This window comes from Bombina bombina, chromosome 2 (assembly GCF_027579735.1).
Source record: "Bombina bombina isolate aBomBom1 chromosome 2, aBomBom1.pri, whole genome shotgun sequence".
NCBI classification, from domain to species: domain Eukaryota; kingdom Metazoa; phylum Chordata; class Amphibia; order Anura; family Bombinatoridae; genus Bombina; species Bombina bombina.
In genome coordinates, this window is record NC_069500.1 from 1,087,620,806 (window position 1) to 1,087,643,384 (window position 22,579).

Consider the following 22,579-nt stretch of genomic DNA (forward strand, 5'->3'; position numbering starts at 1 on the left):
GGTGCCAGAATGGCAAAGGTTGACGTGGAGGCGGCTTTTCGGCTTTTACCGGTGCACCCTAGATGCTACCACCTGCTAGGGTGCTTTTTTGATGAGTCTTACTTCGTGGATTTGTGTTTGCCTATGGGTTGTTCCATTTCATGTTCCTATTTTGAGAAGTTCAGTTGTTTCGTGGAATGGGTAGTTCGGCAGACAGCAAGACAGCAGGGGTGGACTCACTGGTCCACTATTTGGATGATTTCCTGTTTGTCGGCCCGGATGGGTCAGCTGAATGTGAGATCCTAATGAGAGCTTTCATGCAGGTGGGCGGATAACTTCGGGATCCCGGTGGCGGCCGAAAAAAATGAGGGGCTGTCCACGTGTTTAAGTGTTTGGGGCATTCAGATTTATACACTTCGGATGGAGTGTAGCTTGTCAGAGGATAAGGTGGTGGACTTGTTGGCCGTGATTGAAAGGGCGTTGGGGAAGCAGAAGCTGAAGTTAAAAGAATTGCAATCACTCATTGGGAAGTTTAACTTTGTGTGTAGAATCATTCCGGTAGGAAGAATTTTCACAAGAAAACTGTCACTGGCGACATCAGTGGCAAAGGAGCCATCTCACAGAATCCGTTTGAAGAAAGAGCTTAAGGAGGACTTGATGGTGTGGAGAAGGTTCCTGGGGGAATTTAATAGGAAGGCTTTGATGCAGGAGGGGGCGGTAGCAGAGTGTTTACGGATGCGGCAGGGGCGATTGGCTTTGGATCCTATTTACAGGGCAGGTGTTGTGTGGGGCAGTGGCCAGAGTTGTGGCACAGGGAAGGGTTAACAAAAAATTTGGTGTACTTGGAATTGTTCCCTTTGGTTGTGGCATTAGAGGTTTCGCCGCATATGAAAGGGTCACTTTTCATACTGATAACATGGGGGTAGTTTCGGCGGTTAACCACCTGACAGCTGCCTCGTTGCCTGTGATTCATTTGTTGCTTTATTTGTGTTGAAATGTTTACAATGCAATGTGATGTTTTGAGCAGTTCATGTGCCTGGGAATGTGAACAATGTTGCTGGGGCTCTTTCACGTTTACAGTGGGATTGTTTTCGGGACCTGGAGGCGGAGGAAGAAGGGGAGCAGTGCCCAGAGTCCTTGTGGAAGAGTGCCTGAGGAGGTCCAAGATGGACCAAGCAGGGAAGGGATGTCAGATATCACTGGGACCAATGGGGGGGCATTTGTTGCCCGGTGCAATGTTTTCAGGAGTATGTGGGAGTTAGGCCACAGCTTATGGGCCCTCTTTTTATACACTTTGATAGAACATCGTTGTCTGGTTTTCAATTTCAGCCAGTTTTTAAAAGGTGTGTGAGTTTACTGGGCCTAGAGCCTAGAGAATTTGGGACAAACTCATTCAGGATAGGGGTGGCTACAGAGGCTCAAGCCTTATGGGTAGGGGTCACAGAGATTAAGAGGATTGGGAGATGGGTATCTAACAGTTATTTGTCTTATTTTAGGCCAGCCCTAGTATAATATGTTGATGTGGCTGTTGTTTTGTTTATGCAGGTCTGGTTTATTGTTGGTTGATGGGCCATTCATACATTTATTGGGCAAGGAAGGCAGCGGCGGTTAAGGAGGAAGGGGTCCAGCTGGGGTGGTCGCCTGAAGAGGTCTGCATTCGATGGCTCTGTTTCAGAGGCATGAGGTGGGATCAGTTGCAGGTTAGAGTGATAGAATATGCAAGACTGTATTGCCTGCCCGATGTACTGTTTATTCATGTTGGGGGGAATGATTTAGGTTTTATATCACAGAAGGAGTTGGTGGATGCAATGAAGAGGGATGTTGAGAGGCTGATGGAGCTTTTTCCGGGGATGGTGATTTTGTGGTCTGAAATTGAGCCACGTTTGGCTTGGAGGGCGGCTTGGGACATTAAGAAGCTGGATGCTTCACGAAGGAAAGTTAATGGGATGATGAGTGCTTTTGTTATAAAATGGGGTGGGCTGTCATTACGGCATGTAGAATTCGAGGGGGATTTTTGTAGCTGTTTTTTCCTTCGAGAAGAGGTCCATTTAAATGAAGTAGGTCTGCATTTGTTTAATTTTAATATTAAAGAAGGGGTTACAAAGGCCTTAGGGTTGGTTGGCGGGGCACGGCAGTGATCACTTTGCCTGTGGCGGAGTGTTGCCTGGTGGGATATCAGTTATGGGTACCTCCTGGAAGGCCAGGAGATAATGGGATGGGAATGTGATGGATAATGGAGTTATGTGACTGCTATGGGCAAGCTCTGTTTGGGTTTGAGTATTTAATTATTTGTTATATGTGGTTAAGTTAATAAAAAGCTGCAGCCTTTGTACCCCAAGTTGGTGTGGTGTTTTCATTTTAGATAAGTTCCTAGTGGAGGGTTTAATAGAGCCCTGTAGGAGAAATTGCTACATAGGGGCATTTGACCCCAGCCTAAGGACCAATGAGGGATGAACTGGTGGGTCTGGGTGTCAGGTATTTAGAGAAGGGGGGGTGGTGGCCCTGAAAGAGCGCCAAATCTCTTTTCAAGGTCCGTGGGGGAAGAAGCTCCCTCCCTCCCTATAAAGTTCTGATGTCATGTCGCAGCTAGCTGGCGGAGTGCTTGCCTGGTGGGATAGCAGTTATGGCTACCTCCTGGAAGGCCAGGAGAGAATGGGATGGGAATGTGATGGATAATGGAGTTATGTGACTGCTATGGGCAAGCTCTGTTTGGGTTTGAGTATTTAATAATTTGTTATATGTGGTTAAGTTAATAAAAAGCTGCGGCCTTTGTACCCCAAGTTGGTGTGGTGTTTTCATTTTAGATAAGTTCCTAGTGGAGGGGTCATGAAAAACCCAGTCTCAACTATAACAAGTAAAAATGAGTGAAAACTTTACCTAAAAAATGTAAAACAAAGTAGATGAAAGGTAATGTATTAGTATTGTAAACAGCTATCTAAATATATATGTATTTGTTAGGTATATTATCATAATAAAAAGGCATTACAACGAGCTATGCAATATACTGCCTATTATTTTGTATACAAAGTACTTCTTAAGATATATACCCATACATTTGGCAATAAAGGGGCAGTATACGCAAATTGAAAGCTGCATGATAATGAACCTTCCTATCTGAGAAGAATTTTGCAATGAATAATGCAGCTATATTTTGTCAGATGAGCATATTGTTTTGTTTTTTATTTTCACTGATTTCCCTGTCCCCAAGAACTGAAGAACCCTTGTTAACCAATCACAAACTAATACACAGATATAGCATGAACTCTGTTTTTACATGTGCAGTTAAGGAAAGAGACTGGGATAGCCTGTGCTCTTCTATTTCCTTAAAGGGACAGTTTACCCAAAAAAATGTCTCCCCTTTAGTTTGTTCCCAATGATACACTTTACCTGCTGGAGTGTATTAAATTGTTTACAAGTATTTCCATTACCCTTAAATTAGAATTTGAAATAGTTTATTTAGCCTGTGGTATCCCCACCCATTCTGAAAGCTTTTGGCCTTAAGGCCAAACTGTGTTAACATAGCCAGTAGAAGAAATTACACTCCCAGTAGGTTATAGAAGAGATAAGGTAATAACATGTTAATTTTTCATTGTTCTCTCCAAGTATTGGTGATTTGTTTAGGGACAGATATAATATAAAGAGGCAGGTGTATGTATACAGTGTGATAAAGTAATAAGATCTGATTATACCTACAAGCTCAGCCCATTTTATTAGGTTGTGGCTTCAAAACATAAAATCAGCTAATTCATATACACAAATAAGCCTTAAAAAAAGCAAATATCATACATTTTATACTCTACAACTGGTAAAAAAGTAATTGGAAACACATTAAGAGAAAAACAATTTTATAGTATACTGTCCCTTTAAGGTGATTTAGCACTGATTCAGCCTTAGTTAGTAATAATTTATTGAACAGCTAAACATGTTATCTAGAGTGCAAACTAAAGCATTGGCTTTGTGCAAGTGAAGACCTAGGGGTATATTTACCATGCAGCGGATGCTGCTATCTACCCCTGTACTTTCCGTCTCGCCGGAAATGTAAGTTAACCCCTTAATGACCACAGCACTTTTCCATTTTCTGTCCGTTTGGGACCAAGGCTATTTTTACATTTTTGCGGTGTTTGTGTTTAGCTGTAATTTTCCTCTTGCTCATTTACTGTACCCACACATATTATATAACGTTTTTCTCGCCATTAAATGGACTTTCCAAAGATACCATTATTTTCATCATATCTTATAATTTATTATAAAAAAAATTATAAAATATGAGATAAATATGGAAAAAAACACATTTTTTCTAACTTTGACCCCCAAAATCTGTTACACATCTACAACCACTAAAAAACACCCATGCTAAATATTTTCTAAATTTTGTCCTGATTTTAGAAATACCCAAGGTTTACACGTTCTTTGCTTTTTTTGCAAGTTATAGAGCCATAAATACAAGTAGCACTTTGCTATTTCCAAACCATTTTATTCAAGATTAGCGCTAGTTACATTGGGACACTGATATCTTTCAGGAATCCCTGAATATCCCTTGACATGTATATATTTTTTTTTAGAAGACATCCCAAAGTATTGATCTAGGCCAATTTTGGTATATTTCATGCCACCATTTCACTGCCAAATGCGATCAAATACAAAAAATTGTTCACTTTTTCACAAACTTTCGGTTTCTCACTGAAATTATTTACAAACAGCTTGTGCAATTATGGCATAAATGGTTGTAAATTTTTCTCTGGGATCCCCTTTTTTCAGAAATAGCAGACATATATGGCTTTGGCATTGCTTTTTGGTAATTAGAAAGCCGCTAAATGCCGCTGCGCACCACACGTGTATTATGCCCAGCAGTGCAGGGGTTAATTAGGGAGCTTGTAGGGAGGTTGTAGGGTTAATTTTAGCTTTAGTCTAGTGTAGCAGACAACCCAAAGTATTGATCTAGGCCCATTATGGTATATTGCATGCCCCCATTTCACCGCCAAATGCGATCAAATAAAAAAAAAGTTCCCTTTTTCACAAACTTTTTGTTTCTCACTGAAATTATTTACAAACAGCTTGTGCAATTATGGCATAAATGGTTGTAATTTTTTCTCTGTGATCCCCTTTGTTCAGAAATAGCAGACACATATGGCTTTGGCATTGCTTTTTGGTACTTAGGCCGCTAAATGCGCATCACACGCATTATGGGTAGCAGTGAAGGGGTTAATTAGGTAGCTTGTAGGGAGCTTGCAGGGTTAATTTTAGCTTTAGTGTAGAGCTTAGCCTCCCACCTGAAACATCAGACCCCCTGATCCCTCCCAAACAGCTCTCTTCCCTCCCCCACCCCACAATTGTCCCCGCCATCTTAAGTACTGGCAGAAACTCTGCCAGTACTAAAATAAAAGTTATATTTGGGCTTTTTTTTTTTTAAAAAAAAAAAAGGCATATTTACATATGCTGCTCTGTAGGACCCCCCTTTAGCCCCCAACCTGACTGATCCCCCACCAAACAGCTCTCTAACTCTCCCCTCTGTCTTAATGGCCGCCATCTTGGGTACTGGCAGCTGTCTGCCAGTACCCAGTTTAGAATAAAATTGCTGATATTTTTTAATCTTTCCCCTTTTCTGTAGTGTAGCTCCCTGCCCCACCAAAGACCAACCCCCCACCCCCTCCTAGATATGTTCGATTTATATTTTTTAAAATTAAAATACCCCTTATTCAAACTTTTTAAAACTTATATTTTCTGTAGTGTAGCGTTCCCACCCGCTCCCGCCCCGTGCACGCGCCCACCCGCCGCCCCCCCCGTGCGCGCCCCCATCGGCCCTGCCCCCGATCCCGCCCCCCTCTACATTACCCGGCCCATCGATGGCCGCCCACCCGCCTCCCAAGTCGGCTCCCACCCACCAACGATACCGGCCATCGATGTCCGGTGCAGAGAGGGCCACAGAGTGGCTCTCTCTGCATCGGATGGCCATCTAGAGTTATTGCAGGATGCCTCCATATCGAGGCATCACTGCAATAACCGGAAAGCAGCTGGAAGTGAGCAGGATCGCTTCCAGCTGCTTTCCACACCGAGGACGTGCAGGGTACGTTCTCAGGCGTTAACTGCCTTTTTTTTGAGGACGTACCCTGCACGTCCTCGGTAGTTAAGGGGTTAAGAAGACTGCTGCTCCTTAACTCGTCCGCCATCTCTGGGGCAACGAACAGCATTCAGCCCAATTGGAAACGATCGGGTTGATTGACACCCCCTGCTAGTGGCCATTTGTCTGCGAATGTGCAGGGGGCGGCATTGCACTAGCATTTCACTAAAAAATGCTTGTGCAATGATAAATGCTACAGCCCGCACATTGATAAATCTACCACCTAGTGTAAAGTGTAATGTTTAAAAAAATAAAAATACACCAAACACAACATAAAACATCAAAATAAAGTGTTACACTTATATACTGTATATCCTATTTTATAAAAATATTCATATAAATATTAAAAAAGTAGTAGAACATTTTCTTTGTATTTTTAAATATATACTTCTTAATATATTTGTATATATCTATATATCTGTATATATTCATATAGATATATAGGTATAGATATACATTGGGCAAGATTTATCAAAGTGAGATTAAGAAAATTCTCACATTTGTCGTCAAAAAACCCCCTCACAAATGATATCACCATATTTATGAAAGGTTATGCACCAAGTCGCAACTTTTCATATGTGCGAACAAATTGACTCATGACCATTCGCAAGTCTTAAATATATGCAAATAAGTTGTCTGGAAATGCCTAATTCTTGTATTAATCTCTATTGGCATTATAAAATGCCAGTATATATTCACAGTTCTCATATATTTATGAAAAGTGGTGCATGCAATATTCACTGTTTTTTTATCTCTCCAATTTGTTGGAATGCGAGGAGTGAAAAATAAAGAGCGATATTGTTGTTTGTCTGGAGGGAAAATGGAAATATGTCTTTTTCTTGCTGTATCTAGGTTTAGAAATTGCCCACAACAAGGCGCAGAACCTGAATAATATTAATAATTAAATAACAAAAAGGTATACACAAATGTATAAAAAAGTAAAATAATTTAAGTGCAATTGAAATAAGTGTATTAAAATGAACGAAGATAAGCTCCAAAACACAGGCAACTTTCCTCAATGAAAGAGAGCCAAAGAAGGGGCAAAATAAAAATAACTTAATATATAAGAAATAACATTCTTACAAACGATCACTTGATTAAAACAATAAACCATTTATCGGTGTCTAAAATTAAGATTGATAAATAAAGTGAAAATGAAATTTTCCCAAGAAAACTAGGATCAGCCATTCGCTTGACATTGCAAAAAAGTTTTGCCCCAAAAATGTCTCTAGAATTTTGATAAATACTGGCGACATTTTTGACTTCTAACATTGCAAACTATTGCAGAAATAATCGCGACTTTTTAAGCACATTTTTTCGGAGCTTGATAAATTTTGCCCATTAAGTACCTTCGGGTTTAGTGCTGTAGGTACCCCTCTGAGGAAGCGTGATCGAAACACGTGTCAGGGGTCTGGCTTCAGAGAGTTCATACTCTCATTTTTTAACTGCTTACTCCTTATGATAATTGTTGATTGCCAATAGCTTGTAAATGTGTGTTATATTCTGAGATCAGACATTATGCTATGATAGTAAAACAAATCAGTTAAACGTTAATCTAGCCCCCCGCTATAGAAGGGTCTTAAGCAGACAGAATCTATTACACTGAACAGCTGTGCTAAAGTCAACTGTGCAAGCAAGGACTTTATAATTACAGAAAGAGTATTAGTTAGATAGCTTTAATATCGCAATCGGACATCCCACATATTAACAGGTCCTCTTGTTACAGAATTATTTCTGATTTATTTATTTTTTTAGTAGCTGGCTAACAAATATTGTTAGTATCTAACTGCTTGATATTATACAAAGTACAATGTTTGACATCTAGATACATGATTTTCAGAGGTATTTTTCACACACCTATGCTATATATTGATATCTAGAGAGTTTAAGCAGACAGAATCTATTAGACTGAGCAGCTTTGCTAAAGTTAAAGAGACAGTCTAGTCAAAACATTCATGATTCAGATAGGGCATGTAATTTTAAACAACTTTCCAATTTACTGTGCAGCAACCAATCAGCAGCTACTGAGCATATCTAGATATGCTTTTCAGCAAGTGATATCAAGAGAATGAAGCAAATGAGATAATGGAAGTAAATTAGAAAGTTGTTTAAAATGGCATGCTCTTTCTAAATCACAAAAGAAAAAAAAAGTTGGGTTTCATGTCCCTGTGCAAGCAAGGACTTTATAATTACAGATAGACTATTAGCTAGATAGCTTTAATCTCATAATCTGACATCCCACATATTAACAGGTCCTCTTGTTCCAGCATTAAATCTAAATTTATTAATAGCCGGCTACAAAAGATATTGTTTGTATCTGACTGCTTGATATTATACAAACCAAGTACAATGTTTCACATCTAGATACATGATTCTCAGATGTATTATTCACACACCTATGCTAAAAATTGATATCTAGAGAGTTTGTGTTTTTAAACATGTATGATTGAATAGTTAAACCAATAAAGATAAAGTATGAATGGTTAAAAATCATTCCTGTATTATTCAGTGAGAATTTTTCCTATATAATTGTAGGGGTAAAGCACTCTTTTTTTTGTTACAGACTTTGTAACTAATTTTTCTATAGGTCTAAAGCGGTGTCCGGTTAGCATATGAGCGTTTTTTATTTAAAGTGCACTCCATTTAAGTCTATGGGGAGATTAAGTAAACGTAATTGCGATATCCAAAGTCATGAAGTTAGCGTGAAAAGGGTTTTGCTTGCACGCAAACAATTTTCTAACCCGTCCACATTAAAAGTTTTGAGCAATGTTTGTGCGAGATCCAAAAAAATAAGGCCACTTGTCTAGCCCTATATTGTTTTTTTTCTGAATTGTGCTCTCTCATATTTTCTCTCTTTACCTTTTTTATCCTTACATGAAATAATATATCGCTAGGATCAAGAATGTTTAAAACAGGATGTCTGCAGTCTACCGCCCTGCGCAATAATACAGAGTGTTTAGACTGTTTTTCTCTTATGTCTATATAATGTTGAGCAGCTGAAATAAAGCAATCAATATCTACAAGGATAGCTTGTCTTATTTCACTAACTGGCTGCACTTACTACATTCCATCTTGTTTTACCACGCTTCACTGAAGCTTTTAGCCACACTGAAGGTTTACACAAGAACGCAGGAATTTGTCTACTTTACTTTGACATGAAGAATAAGAGCTATTGTAAATTAATTCATTAAAAGCCCCTATTAAATGGAGAAAATACCTGCTAATATAACCACACAAACTTGTCTACAAATGGCTTGCGGTAAATAACATTTTTAACTAATTATATTTATACAATTTTAAAATTAAATTTTGTCTCAGGTATGTATACTTAAATCTCACTACTTTATCAATACATCTGTATTGGCTTAGATTTAGTAAACATGGAAGGACAGTGTATTGTAAAATGTTATATTTAAAGGGACAGTCTAGTCAAAATTGAACTTTCATAATTCAGATGGGGCATGCAATTTTAAACAATTTTCCATCTTACTTTTATCATCAAATTTGCTTTGTTCTCTTGGTATTCTTAGTTGAAAGCTAAGCATAGGTAGGCTAATGTGCTAATTTCTAAGCACTTGAAGGCCACCACTTATCTCAGTTCAGTTCTACATTTTTTACAGCTAGACAGCACTAGTTCAAGTGTGCCATATAGATAACATTGTGCTCACTCCCGCGGAGTTACCTAAGAGTCAGCACTGATTCAAAAGAACTGAACGAAGGGGGCAGTCTGCAGAGGCTTAGATACAAGGTATTTTCAGAGGTAAAAAGTATATTAATATAACTGTGTTGTTTATGCAAAACTAGGGAATGGGAAATAAAGGAATTATCGACTGTCCCATTAATGTGTTCCCAATTATTAATTTTACCTGCTGGAGTGTATCAGATTGTTTACAAATGGCTGTTTTAATTTTATTTTGTCATTTGAAATAGCTGTTGCCTTCTAAAGCTGACACCTATAATGAAAATGTCAATATTATAGTACTGGCTATATAAATCAATCTCCCAGTAGGGTGGGACAGATAGAGTCCAGACCATTTAAAAAGATGTTCCTGCAGCTGCTTTAAATACAATGAACTCTTATCAGCTGCTTGCCTAAGAGCATTGCCCATTTAAGTTCATGAGGAAAGCCAGGAAAGCTAGATAAAAGTAATCCTATGTCTATTTTTGTCACAGTTATTTTTTATTTAAAACAAACTCATTATTTTTTTCCTCTGGATTTTGGTTTGTTGTAAGGTCACATTACAGAAAAAGTCTGACATTTACATTGTTGTTATTTCTGTTTTTACATTAAAATAATATGTATCCAGCACTAAATTAGTAAAGTTGAACTTTTATACATACACTATAAGAAGAAAGAAGCAGGTGATATTGTCAGCGGCTTAAGAGTGACACTGGCCGCACTAAAGCTACAAAAAGTGATATATTTTTATTTAGTTAGCTTAGGTGTCAAAATTCACACCAAACTACACTCATCTTACCATTCATAAATAATAAAATTACAAGATGCCCCAAACAAAGAGTCCAGTGAAAAACCAGGTGCCTGTAACAGCTTACTGCATCCGTTCAATACCGTACACAAGGCAGCGTTAAACAGTACCTCAGGTCTAATTTTTGCCCTCTCCTTCAGCAGTTCCAGTCTAGTACTGATAAGTGGAGTGTTCCATGCATCTCTTGGTTAGGGCGAATTGCTGAATTCAAGATGCTTCTACTCCCTAAGCTCACATACCTATTCCGTTCACTCCCTATCCCTGTTCCCAAGTCTTTGATCAGCAAATTTCAGCAAATCTGCAATAAGTACATCTGGAAAAATAAACACCCTAGGGTGGCTATTAGAGTACTCCAACAACCGCTTTTATGTGGGGGCGCGGGCGCCCCTAACATAACCCACTATCATGAAGCCTCCAGGCTTTCTCACGTCTTGGCATGGAAGATCACAGATGGTAAAAGCAAATGGCAAATGCTAGAACAAGCAATGCTTCCTAGTCCTCTTACCTTACGTGACCTCATTTGGTTACCTAAAAATATTAGGTCATCCTACAAAATACAGAATACAATAATCTCTCATGCCCTCCGGCTTTGGGACAGATTGCGCTCGCTGCCTCAGATAGCTCCGCACCCCTCCCCCGCTCATTCTCTAACGGGCCTGCTAGCGGCCCTTAAAGATTCTCATCCCCTTCTCTGGCAGGAGCACGGAATTCGAAGTATTGCGGATCTGTTTCTCAATGGCCAATTTCTCATGACTACACAATTTACCAATACTTACAATCCGCCCCAGTTACTTCTATTCAAGTTCTGGAGGCTTAAAAGCCTACTAAAATCCTGGGGGTTCTTAAACCATCCCCCCAGAGAGCCCACTATGTGGGAAAAAAGATGGAGCAGTAGTGTGAAGATACCTAGGTCGCTATCGGTGTCCTACAAAGACCTAATGAATCCCCCCCTTTACTACAGGTCAGCATACACATTGGCTTGGGAAAAAGCCTTTCACATCCGAACTGAGCAAGACGATTGGGCCCAAGCGGTAGCCCTAACCAAACAGGCACTCCATTGTGTCACCCTACTAGAGCTATATCTCAAAGTCTGTACGCAGTGGCATCTTACTCCACTCAGACTATACAAAATCTCTCAGATTAACTCCCCACTGTGTTGGAGGCAGTGCGGGATGGTGGGTTCGTCAGCCCACATTTGGTGGGAATGCCCAAAATTGACTCCTTTCTGGCAAGAGGTTTCGCACAAATGTAGAAACCTGCTCCCCTACCTAGGAAACTCCCCACACACAGCTCTATTACACTTAAACATAGACACAACCACGGCTCCAGAGGCCTTACTCTCCATCTATATACTCATCTCAGCCAAATTAGCTATAGCGAGACTTTGGAAACAGCAAACACCACCTACTTGGGGAGAAGTAGTTAAAACCATGTCATATCTGGAGATAATGGAGGGTCCGATTTTTACCCAACATAATAAGATCTTTCTACACTCGGGAATCTGGGAAATGTGGAGGCATTTGAACTGACCCTGATGTTGAGTAGTTAATGGGAACAGTAGCTGCAGGCCCCATGTACCGTCTAACACCTCCCCCTACCTCCCCCCTGGTTCACCCAAATTCCCCCCCCCCCCCCCCTCCCTTCTCTCTCTCTTTTTTTTTTTTTTTTTTCTCTTCTTTCTCTGAGGCTGGTCTTTCTAGATATGTACAACTATGTAGATGTATATTTCAAATGTTATTGGCTTTGTGGACCCATAAGCGAGGCACTGGCCACCCAGAGTGTGTACAGTTCAAAAAGAAAGCATGGAGAAGAAGAGATATTTTGCATGCTGAAGCATAGATTATTAAGTTTAATGATAGAAAACAATTCTAGCAAAGTGCTCAATAATTTAGACTGTATATATGTCCATTTTCATATGTCAGTACTTTTACATTTCATCCTGTTCTAAAACTGAAAAAGAGAGGTTAAGTTCATTTCCTATTTCGTTGGACAATTCTGTGATGAAACAGAAAAGACTTTATGTGTTTAATAATGTGCATATTTTGTTGTATTCATGTATGTCTTGATGTATCACAGTAGTGTTGTATTGTGACTTCAACCTCAATAAAAATTATTATTAAAAAAAAAAAAAAAAAATTATCCCTTACTGTCCCTTACTATAAATACTCCTCACCATAACTTAACCCTTAGGACCCCTGTAAACCATAGCTGCCCCTAAATTAACCCCATTAATATTGCTGTGGAGCTCTGGGATAATAGTTATTGTGTTAATGTAAATTTATTATAATACCTATTAAGTAAATAAAGCAGGTATAACTTCAAAAATAAAACAAAAAAAAACAGTACCTCAGAATAATCTCTGCAGGAGATTTATTTTCCCCACAAGGCCACTGAATTAAGCTTCAATAGAATCTTCAGCTGGACTGGTGCTTGGCGTTCTCCATGCCAATCTAAGTGGTGGAGCTTAATGTTCTGTTGTGTGTTTCCACTGCTCTATTGAAGCAAAATGGCTCCCTGGCCAAGCTGCTGTACTCCCTCACAGCGATCTCAGAATACTATATTCAACTAAATCCTTCCACTGGTCATATACGGGACATCTGCCATTACATAGTAAAAGTTAAATGCTCAACCATAATCCACCTACATGACTTTAAACACTCACTAGTATATTATCCAGCAAGCTCATAATTACAGCATTCTTACTGCAACTCTACAGACATTCTCTTATTTATACACAAAATACATTAACTTTGTGTAAAATTCTTACATAATACAGTTGGAGAGAATTAATGTGTGCATTACAAGAAACAGGCTTATCCCATTTTTTCTTTGAGACCCACTGGTTCCAATCTATTTAGTTGGTACCTCCACCTAGTTTTATGTTAAGGGAGCAACCTATTCAGGTTTCCTCTTCTTCTTTTTTGCACGTGTATTACATGTCGGATGGATGAAGATAGAAGATGCCATCTGGATGAAGACTTCTTGCCGCTTGGATGAGGACTTGGCCGGCTGGATGAGGATGGATGCCCGGACTTCAATAACTGTAAGTGGATCATTGGGGGTTAGTGTTAGGTTTTTTTAAAGTTTTTTTGGGTGTTTTTTTTTTTTTAGGTTAGGGTTTTGGGCAATTCGTAAAAGAGCTAAATGCCCTTTTAAGGGCAATGCCCATCCAAGTGCCCTTTTCAGGGCAATGTTTAGCTTAGGTTTATTTAGATAGGTTTTAATTTGGGGGGGGGTTGGGTGGGTGGTGGGTGTTTACTGTTGGGGGGTTGTTTGTAATTTTTATTGCAATGTAAAAGAGCTGGTATCTTTAGAGCAATGCCCCACAAAATGCCCTTTTAAGGGCCATTGGCAGTTTAGTGTAGGCTAGGGGTTTTTTTTATTTTCAGGGGGGCTTTTTTATTTTGAAAGGGCTATTAGATTAGGAGTAATTCATTTTTATTTTTGATAATTTCGTTTTTTATTTTTTGTAATTTAGTGTTTATTTTTTTGTAAGTTAGTAAATTGTATTTTATCAATTTAATTTATTTCATTTTATTGTAATGATAGGTTTTAGTATAAGGCAGGTTAGTTTTTATTTTACAGTTAACTTTGTATTTATTTTAACTAGGTAGCTAGTAAATAGTTAATAACTATTTACTAACTAGTTTACGTAGTTAAAATAAATACAAACTTACCTGTAAAATAAAACTGAAGATAGCTACAATATAACTATTAGTTATTTTGTAGCTAACTTAGGGGTTTTTTTTTACAAGTAAGTTTGCATTTAGTTTTAAATAGGAATTATTTAGTTAATAATTGTAAGGTTTTTTAGATTTATTTTAATTATATTTAAGATAGGGGGTGTTAGGCTTAGGGTTACGTTAGGGTTAGGGATAGACTTAGGGTTACGTTAGGGTTAGGGTTAGACTTCGGGTTAGGGTTACGTTAGGGTTAGGATTAGGGGTTAATATATTTATGTAGAGTTAGTGATGTGGGAGGTCAGAGGTTTAGGGGTTAAAAATTTATTTTAGTATATTTCGTTGTGGGGGGCTTGCAGTTTAGTGGTTAATAGGTTTATTAAAACGGCGGTGTGGGCGGACGGCAGATTAGGGTTTAATAATATTTAAATAGTGTTTGCGATGCGGGAGGGTGGCGGTTTAGGGGTTAATAGGTTTATTATAGTTTTTTAAAAATAAAACAAAAGCAGCGCTGCACTCTCTAAATAAATAAATCTAAAGGTACCCAATAAAAATATTAAATAATAATACTCTAAAAATACAATGATATTAGAGATAAGAAATAAATCAAAAGTTATAAAATATAACAATTTACATTTACCTCATTTACCACATGAATATGAAAAATAATAAATAAAAGTAAATCTGTATTTTAAAACACTTGTTATGGTACCGTCTCTAGTAGATAAATAGAATAAATCAGGTTTCTGAAATCCCCAAGATTTCTCCAGAGATGGCCTTGTTTTTCAGCAAGTGTGGAAAATAATCCTGTTATATTCTGCAGCTGCTGCTGCTCCTCTTTAAAGGGACAGTCTACACCAGAATTTTTATTGTTTTAAAAGATAGATAATCCCTTTATTACCCATTCCCCAGTTTTACATAACCAACACAGTTATAATAATATACTTTTAACCTCTGTGATTATCTTGTATCTAAGCCTCTGCAAACTGCCCCTTTTTTCAGTTCTTTTGACAGACTTGCAGTCTGGCCAATCAGTGCCTGCTCCCAGATAACTTCACGTGCACAAGAACAGTGTTATCTATATGAAATACGTGAAATAACACCCTCTAGTGGTGAAAAACTGTTAAAATGCAATCTGAAAAGAGGTGGGCTTCAAGGTCTAAGAAATTAGCATATGAACCTCCTAGGTTAAGCTTTAAACTAAGAATACCAAGAGAACAAAGCAAAATTGGTGATAAAAGTAAATTGGAAAAATGTTTAAAATCGCATGCTCTATCTGAATCATGAAAGTTTATTTTGGCCTAGACTGTCCCTTTAAGGTCAGTTCGAACCAATAGTAAAAAGCTGGAAGGGCGTGAGAGAAAGCGCAAACAGAGATCTAAGTGTAGATTAAACACCTGGTAAGCCCCATGTATTTTTTACAAACTACTCACAAGATAGTAGGTGAAGATAGGCACATAGGTAAAGTTGTATCCTTGAGCATCGTCCAATGAAGAAAACAGCTTCTGTGGTTATAAGCTTTTTATTAATTACATTGTAATTAAAATTGCATTGCCATACGGCTAGGTATTGTTTCTGAATGTATTAAATGCATACAACATATTTTTAGTTGTGTTTTAAGTCACATGGTTGTATAGATTCAGCAATAAATACTTATTCTTTGCATGTATGACATATAGACAAACAGTAAATGTAATTACTACAAACTGGAAACTCTGTGACTGGGTGTCACAGATAACCTATAGGAGGCGCTTACTTAACAGGTGGTGTGGGTGGCCCTAGTGTAAATGTGTAATAATAAACACATATGTAAATAAAAACATAACTAAAGTACAAAATTACTATAGAATATAAATTGTTAAAATCATATATAAACTTAATTGGAAAATTAATATGATATGTAAATCAAAAAATATAATAATAAAATAAAAATGCAAATGTATATATAAAAATACACACGTTGTACTGGAAGATGTCCAATATAAACGGTGCAAATAAAAAGTCCCAAATAAAGTCCGTCTGAGAAAGGGAAAAGTGGAGAAGGCAGCTCTCAGTCTTCACTTCACAAGTGATGTAATTTTCTTATATGGACAACTGTAAAAAACAGAAACAGAGGCGCCACATGTGTAGATCAATAGATACCAAGATGTATATCTGGACAAGACACAGGATACTCACAAACGTGAAGGCACTCTCTTGTGCCTGTTAGAGGCAGGCTGGTATTCTAAACAGCAAACCAGCTGGCTGTGTATACGAATCCCCGTTGTGATGTCCTGGAGAGATGGATGTCCTGCAAGGCAGTCCTTGCCTGGATAGTGTCCTAGAGGTTGGAACAAGGGAGAAAGGCTGGACAGCCTTTGGGTTACTTGGAAGAGATTGATGCACACACCAGATTTAGTGAATCATAAAACTAGCATTTATTATACAGAATAAAATCGCCAGTAATGTAGCACATTACAGCTGGTGTGTTAAAATCAAATCTCTTATGGTATATAGAGAAGTAAAGCGACGCGTTTCTCGGGAGTGACCCCGTTTCCTCAGGCTTGTATGCTCTATCTATGTCTTAATCACCCTTAAATAGGCCCAAGTAACCACATGTTCACAATAAACACTCCCCTTCCTTCCTTTACTTAAACCAATCAGAACCTTCCTTTCCCCCCACTCCCACTTGTTGCAGTAATTAGTTATTATTTACTAGATAAATTTGTCATTGACAATATACTGTTTATTCCCTCTTATTCTTGTTATATATACAGGTGATCTTGAGATTTATTAACAAACTTGTTTTTGCGATCGTGTAGAAAGTTACAACCGGGATTATATAAACAAATCATGTGATGTATGTCTAACCCACCAATGATAACGAAGAACTATGAGGCTTGTCTTAAAATCTGAATCCGATTGGTGGGAGTCTATTTAATCATAAACTACATTTCCCATGATTCCTGTGAACTCATTTTGTGTGATCATATAGAGAGTTACAACCGGGATTATATAAACATGTGATATTTACCACCAATAATAACGAAGAACTATGGGGCTTGTCTTAAAATCTGAATCCGGTTGGTGGGAGTCTATTTGTTAATGAACTACATTTCCCATGATTCCTGTGAACTCCTTTTGTGGGTGTGGACCGCACCGGTTTTGTATCCACCGCCATCAGCATCACAGATAATGATTTTCATTGCTCAATACAGGTACACACCCAAAAATCTGATAGGTTGGTATGGCGTAAACACACTAACGTCAAGTTAACCAACCATGTTCAATATACGATCAATAGTGGACTCTATATTATGCCCAAATAAGTTTAAATGTCCAATAATTATGGCTATATGCGTGATAACAAATATGTATGTAAAAACGATGTGCAATAAAAATTAATGTGTACGGAACATCGGTGTTATAAAACTATATTTTAGAGACCAGGGACTCATTCCTAAATGTCCCTCTTCGCTTATGTGGTGAAGTGACTATATCTCTATGTTTGGTAATGTGCACTGGTGTACCAAGCATATTGCATAAATTAACGTGACTATATCTGTGTGTATTTTTAAATACCCTATAAATAACCGAGATGGTGATCTCTGGACGTGGTGGCAATATTTTAATAAAATGAGTTAAATATAATATATGTGAGTGCATATCGTGTTAACGATATGTATGGTGAATGTCAGCGGGATTCATTTATTAGAAATATTATGTGATTGTTTAGTGCTGCTAGTTGATGTCTATAAGGCTAAGTGCATACGTGTTAATGATATAAAATAAAATAATGAAAAATGTATATGGTAAACAATGAGATCAGTGATAACGGTGTTGATATTTGTTAGAAGTGGCATACAATATAATATTGATTGGTTACTCCATAAAGGTGGGGCTAATGGAGGACCATGAATGAAAAGGGAATATAAATGGAGCCTCATAATCTTCCTGCTTATAATTACTAAATATCATATGGTTACAATGATCGTTCTAATATATGTTATTGGTACTGATATATATGCGCATTTGAGGTACTCACTATCATAAGCAACAAGTGGGGGGTGAAAGTCCAGTGTACAAAATCACTATAACCACATATATATATATATATATATTTCTGTATGTTGCTCTTCAACCGCATAAAAAATAAAAATACTGTAAATGGTATACCCAAAGCAGATGAAATCTATAATATTGATATTCATATTGTAATTTGTCTCCAGAATTACCAAACAATGACATTGACATATGCTATGTGAGTACATCTAAATCTATAGCCTCATTTGTACCTATATTATTGATATTCATATTGCAATTCATCTCAAGATCTATAAAATAGTGACTTATGTTATGTAAATACAGCTGAATCTATAACTTCATTTAAGCCTGTGGGAAACAAGCTATTGAATTTGAAAATCCAATAGGTTTCCCTCTGTCTGAGTTTGGTGAACCTATTATATGCATTGCTTTTCGGAATATTTTCTAAGGGGGTTATTATAAATGGACATTTTCCAGATAAATAATGTTGACAGGTGTGTCTAGACACACTATGTTTGGGTGATTTTGCTTTTATGTTCCTCAGATGTTCACTCCATCTGATGCGATGGTTGGTTAACTTGACGTTAGTGTGTTTACGCCATACCAACCTATCAGATTTTTGGGTGTGTACCTGTATTGAGCAATGAAAATCATTATCTGTGATGCTGATGGCGGTGGATACAAAACCGGTGCGGTCCACACCCACAAAAGGAGTTCACAGGAATCATGGGAAATGTAGTTCATTAACAAATAGACTCCCACCAACCGGATTCAGATTTTAAGACAAGCCCCATAGTTCTTCGTTATTATTGGTGGTAAATATCACATGTTTATATAATCCCGGTTGTAACTCTCTACATGATCACACAAAATGAGTTCACAGGAATCATGGGAAATGTAGTTTATGATTAAATAGACTCCCACCAATCGGATTCAGATTTTAAGACAAGCCCCATAGTTCTTCGTTATCATTGGTGGGTTAGACATACATCACATGATTTGTTTATATAATCCCGGTTGTAACTTTCTACACGATCGCAAAAACAAGTTTGTTAATAAATCTCAAGATCACCTGTATATATAACAAGAATAAGAGGGAATAAACAGTATATTGTCAATGACAAATTTATCTAGTAAATAATAACTAATTACTGCAACAAGTGGGAGTGGGGGGAAAGGAAGGTTCTGATTGGTTTAAGTAAAGGAAGGAAGGGGAGTGTTTATTGTGAACATGTGGTTACTTGGGCCTATTTAAGGGTGATTAAGACATAGATAGAGCATACAAGCCTGAGGAAACGGGGTCACTCCCGAGAAACGCGTCGCTTTACTTCTCTATATACCATAAGAGATTTGATTTTAACACACCAGCTGTAATGTGCTACATTACTGGCGATTTTATTCTGTATAATAAATGCTAGTTTTATGATTCACTAAGTCTGGTGTGTGCATCAATCTCTTCCAAGTAACCCAAAGGCTGTCCAGCCTTTCTCCCTTGTTCCAACCTCTAGGACACTATCCAGGCAAGGACTGCCTTGCAGGACATCCATCTCTCCAGGACATCACGACGGGGATTCGTATACACAGCCAGCTGGTTTGCTGTTTAGAATACCAGCCTGCCTCTAACAGGCACAAGAGAGTGCCTTCACGTTTGTGAGTATCCTGTGTCTTGTCCAGATATACATCTTGGTATCTATTGATCTACACATGTGGCGCCTCTGTTTCTGTTTTTTACAGTTGTCCATATAAGAAAACAGTAAATGTACAAGTATTTAGTGACTAATCCGTTTAAGTATTTTAATGCTTAATGAAGATGTATTGAAGGGAAAAAGGCATATGCTGTTTCACAGTGGTCACGGTGTAGAGCACACTGCACTGTGTAGTCTGTGTGAGTCTCAATGGAGCAAAAAAAGTGGAAACCGAGGCCCTTGCAATGCGTGAGGGCCTCGGTTTAGGGGTTAATAGGTAGTTTAGGGGTGTTAGTGTACTTTTTAACACTTTAGTTATGATTTTTATGTTACAGCTTTGTAGCGTAACACTCATAACTACTGACTTTAGATGGCGGTACGGATCTTGTCGTTATAGAGTGTACCGCTCACTTTTTTGCCTCCCAGGAATACTCGTAATACCGGCGCTATGGGAGTCCCATTGAAAAAGAACTTTTTTAAAAGTGCGGTACTGACGTTGCGTGACGGCCAAAAAGGTGTGCGGTACACCTATACCTACAAGACTTGTAATACCAGCGTTAGGGGAAGAAGCAGCGTTTTGGGCCATAACAATGCTTTTTCAATCATAACGCCAAACTCGTAATCAAGCTGTAAGTGAGGAATAAATTACTCTCAATATCAGAAACAATTGAATTCCACCTTTTAAAAGCTGGATAATTAGTTTTTTTTTAAAACGTAAAGCCAAGAAGTATCACAGAGATTGCTGTGATTATGAACTGAATATTGTAAACATTTAGAATATCAAGTCTCAACAGAAGAGGAGAACTAGAAAATCATCAGAAAACAAAAGGGTCAACTTTTCCAGTTTTGAGACTACTGCACCACGGGGAAGTCCTTGAGCCTCCACTTCCATAGATACCTCATCTGGAAAAAGGTCAGTGAGATCTAAAAAAGGAGTACAGCATAAAAACAAGGTGGATTGACTCTTGTCAGAAGAGCAAATAGATATGGGAGTAGTAAAAGCAAGATCTCCTCTCAATCCTGAGGGGTTGAAAAAACGAAGAGGGATATGGAAAATACATCTCCAGCAGATTGAAGAATAATTAAATGGTTAACAAGACCTTACGTGTTATAAATCTTTCCAATATTTCTCTTACTAATGATGACATCCAATTACTTTCTAAGTGGTTGGTTTTTGTATCTACAACTGATTTTGCTCCTTTTTATACCTTATTAGAACCCCTCTTATCTAATGAGTCATTTGAGAGTGAATGTAATGTTACTTTTTATCCCATCCAAATGAGGGGTGATCTGTTAGAAGCATTTCACACTGGAGTACAAAGTGAGTTGATAGATTTATATAAATGTATCTCTGTAAATAAGGTAAAGGGTTACAATTGCAATCTGAGTTTGCGGTACAAAGCTTCATTAAAGAAATTAAAAGATAACCCTTAACTGGTATTCTCTAATTCAGACAAAGGTGGTACCATGGTCGTTCAAAATAGGGACAAATATTTTAAAGACGGTTATAAGTAACTAAATGACAGCAATACTTATATGAAGTTGACCTTTAATCCCACCAGAAAGTTTTAAATTAGAATTCAAACAGTTTCTCAGTGAATGACAAGTTAGGCTCTATCAATGTTATGACATCTGATTTATTTTATGCAGAGAATACTAAGATTTCAGTGTTCAAACATGTACCGAAAATACATAAAAATTTAAGTCACCCTCCTGGGAGAACTATAATTTCTAATATAAATACTCTCAGGGAAATATTAGGATCCTACAAAGACTAATTTTTGCAACCCATAGTTTCTATTATACCAAGTCATATGAGGGAAAATAAACATCTACTTAGGATGTTACAAAGATTGTTAATTGATGAGAACTGCTGATTGGTAATAATAGATGTGACGTCTTTTTACTTTACTATACCTCACAACCTTGGTATAATATTACTGAGCACCGTTACTGCTTTTTACTAATTATGAGGATTCTTTTATACATTTTTTATGTGACTCAGTTTATTTTTTGTTGACGCAGAATTATTTTTTATTTGAAGGCAAATATTTCTTACAGAATTATAGTATGGCGATGGGGGTGAAATAGCCCCCTCTTAAACTAATATCGATTTGTGAATTTTATAAAATATTTTCTAATGAAAATCCTCTATGGGACTGTATCAAACTCTACAATAGGTATATTGATGATCTGCTTATTATTTGGAGAGGGAGTAAAGAGAGATTAGGAGAGTTTATAACTTACATCAATAACAATAGGAATTTACAATTTCTCTAATTCACATATACCTTTTCTTGATGTGTTGCTCAGGCCTAATGTGTTGCTCAGACTTGATGTTACCATGGGTCACACATTGACAGATTCTTATCAATTGCAGAAAATACTATACTAAGAGCAGATTCACTTCACCTTACTCATACTAAAAAAACAATTCCTAAGGGTAAGTATATGAGACTAAAGAGAATGAGAAACTACTCTAGTCGGGATTACTATTATAAATAAGCATTAGATTTGACAGAGTCAGGGGATAAAAAAGAGAAGAATTTGCTTTAATACTAGTTGTAGCAAACACGTAAATGATATCTGTTATATCATTAAAAAATA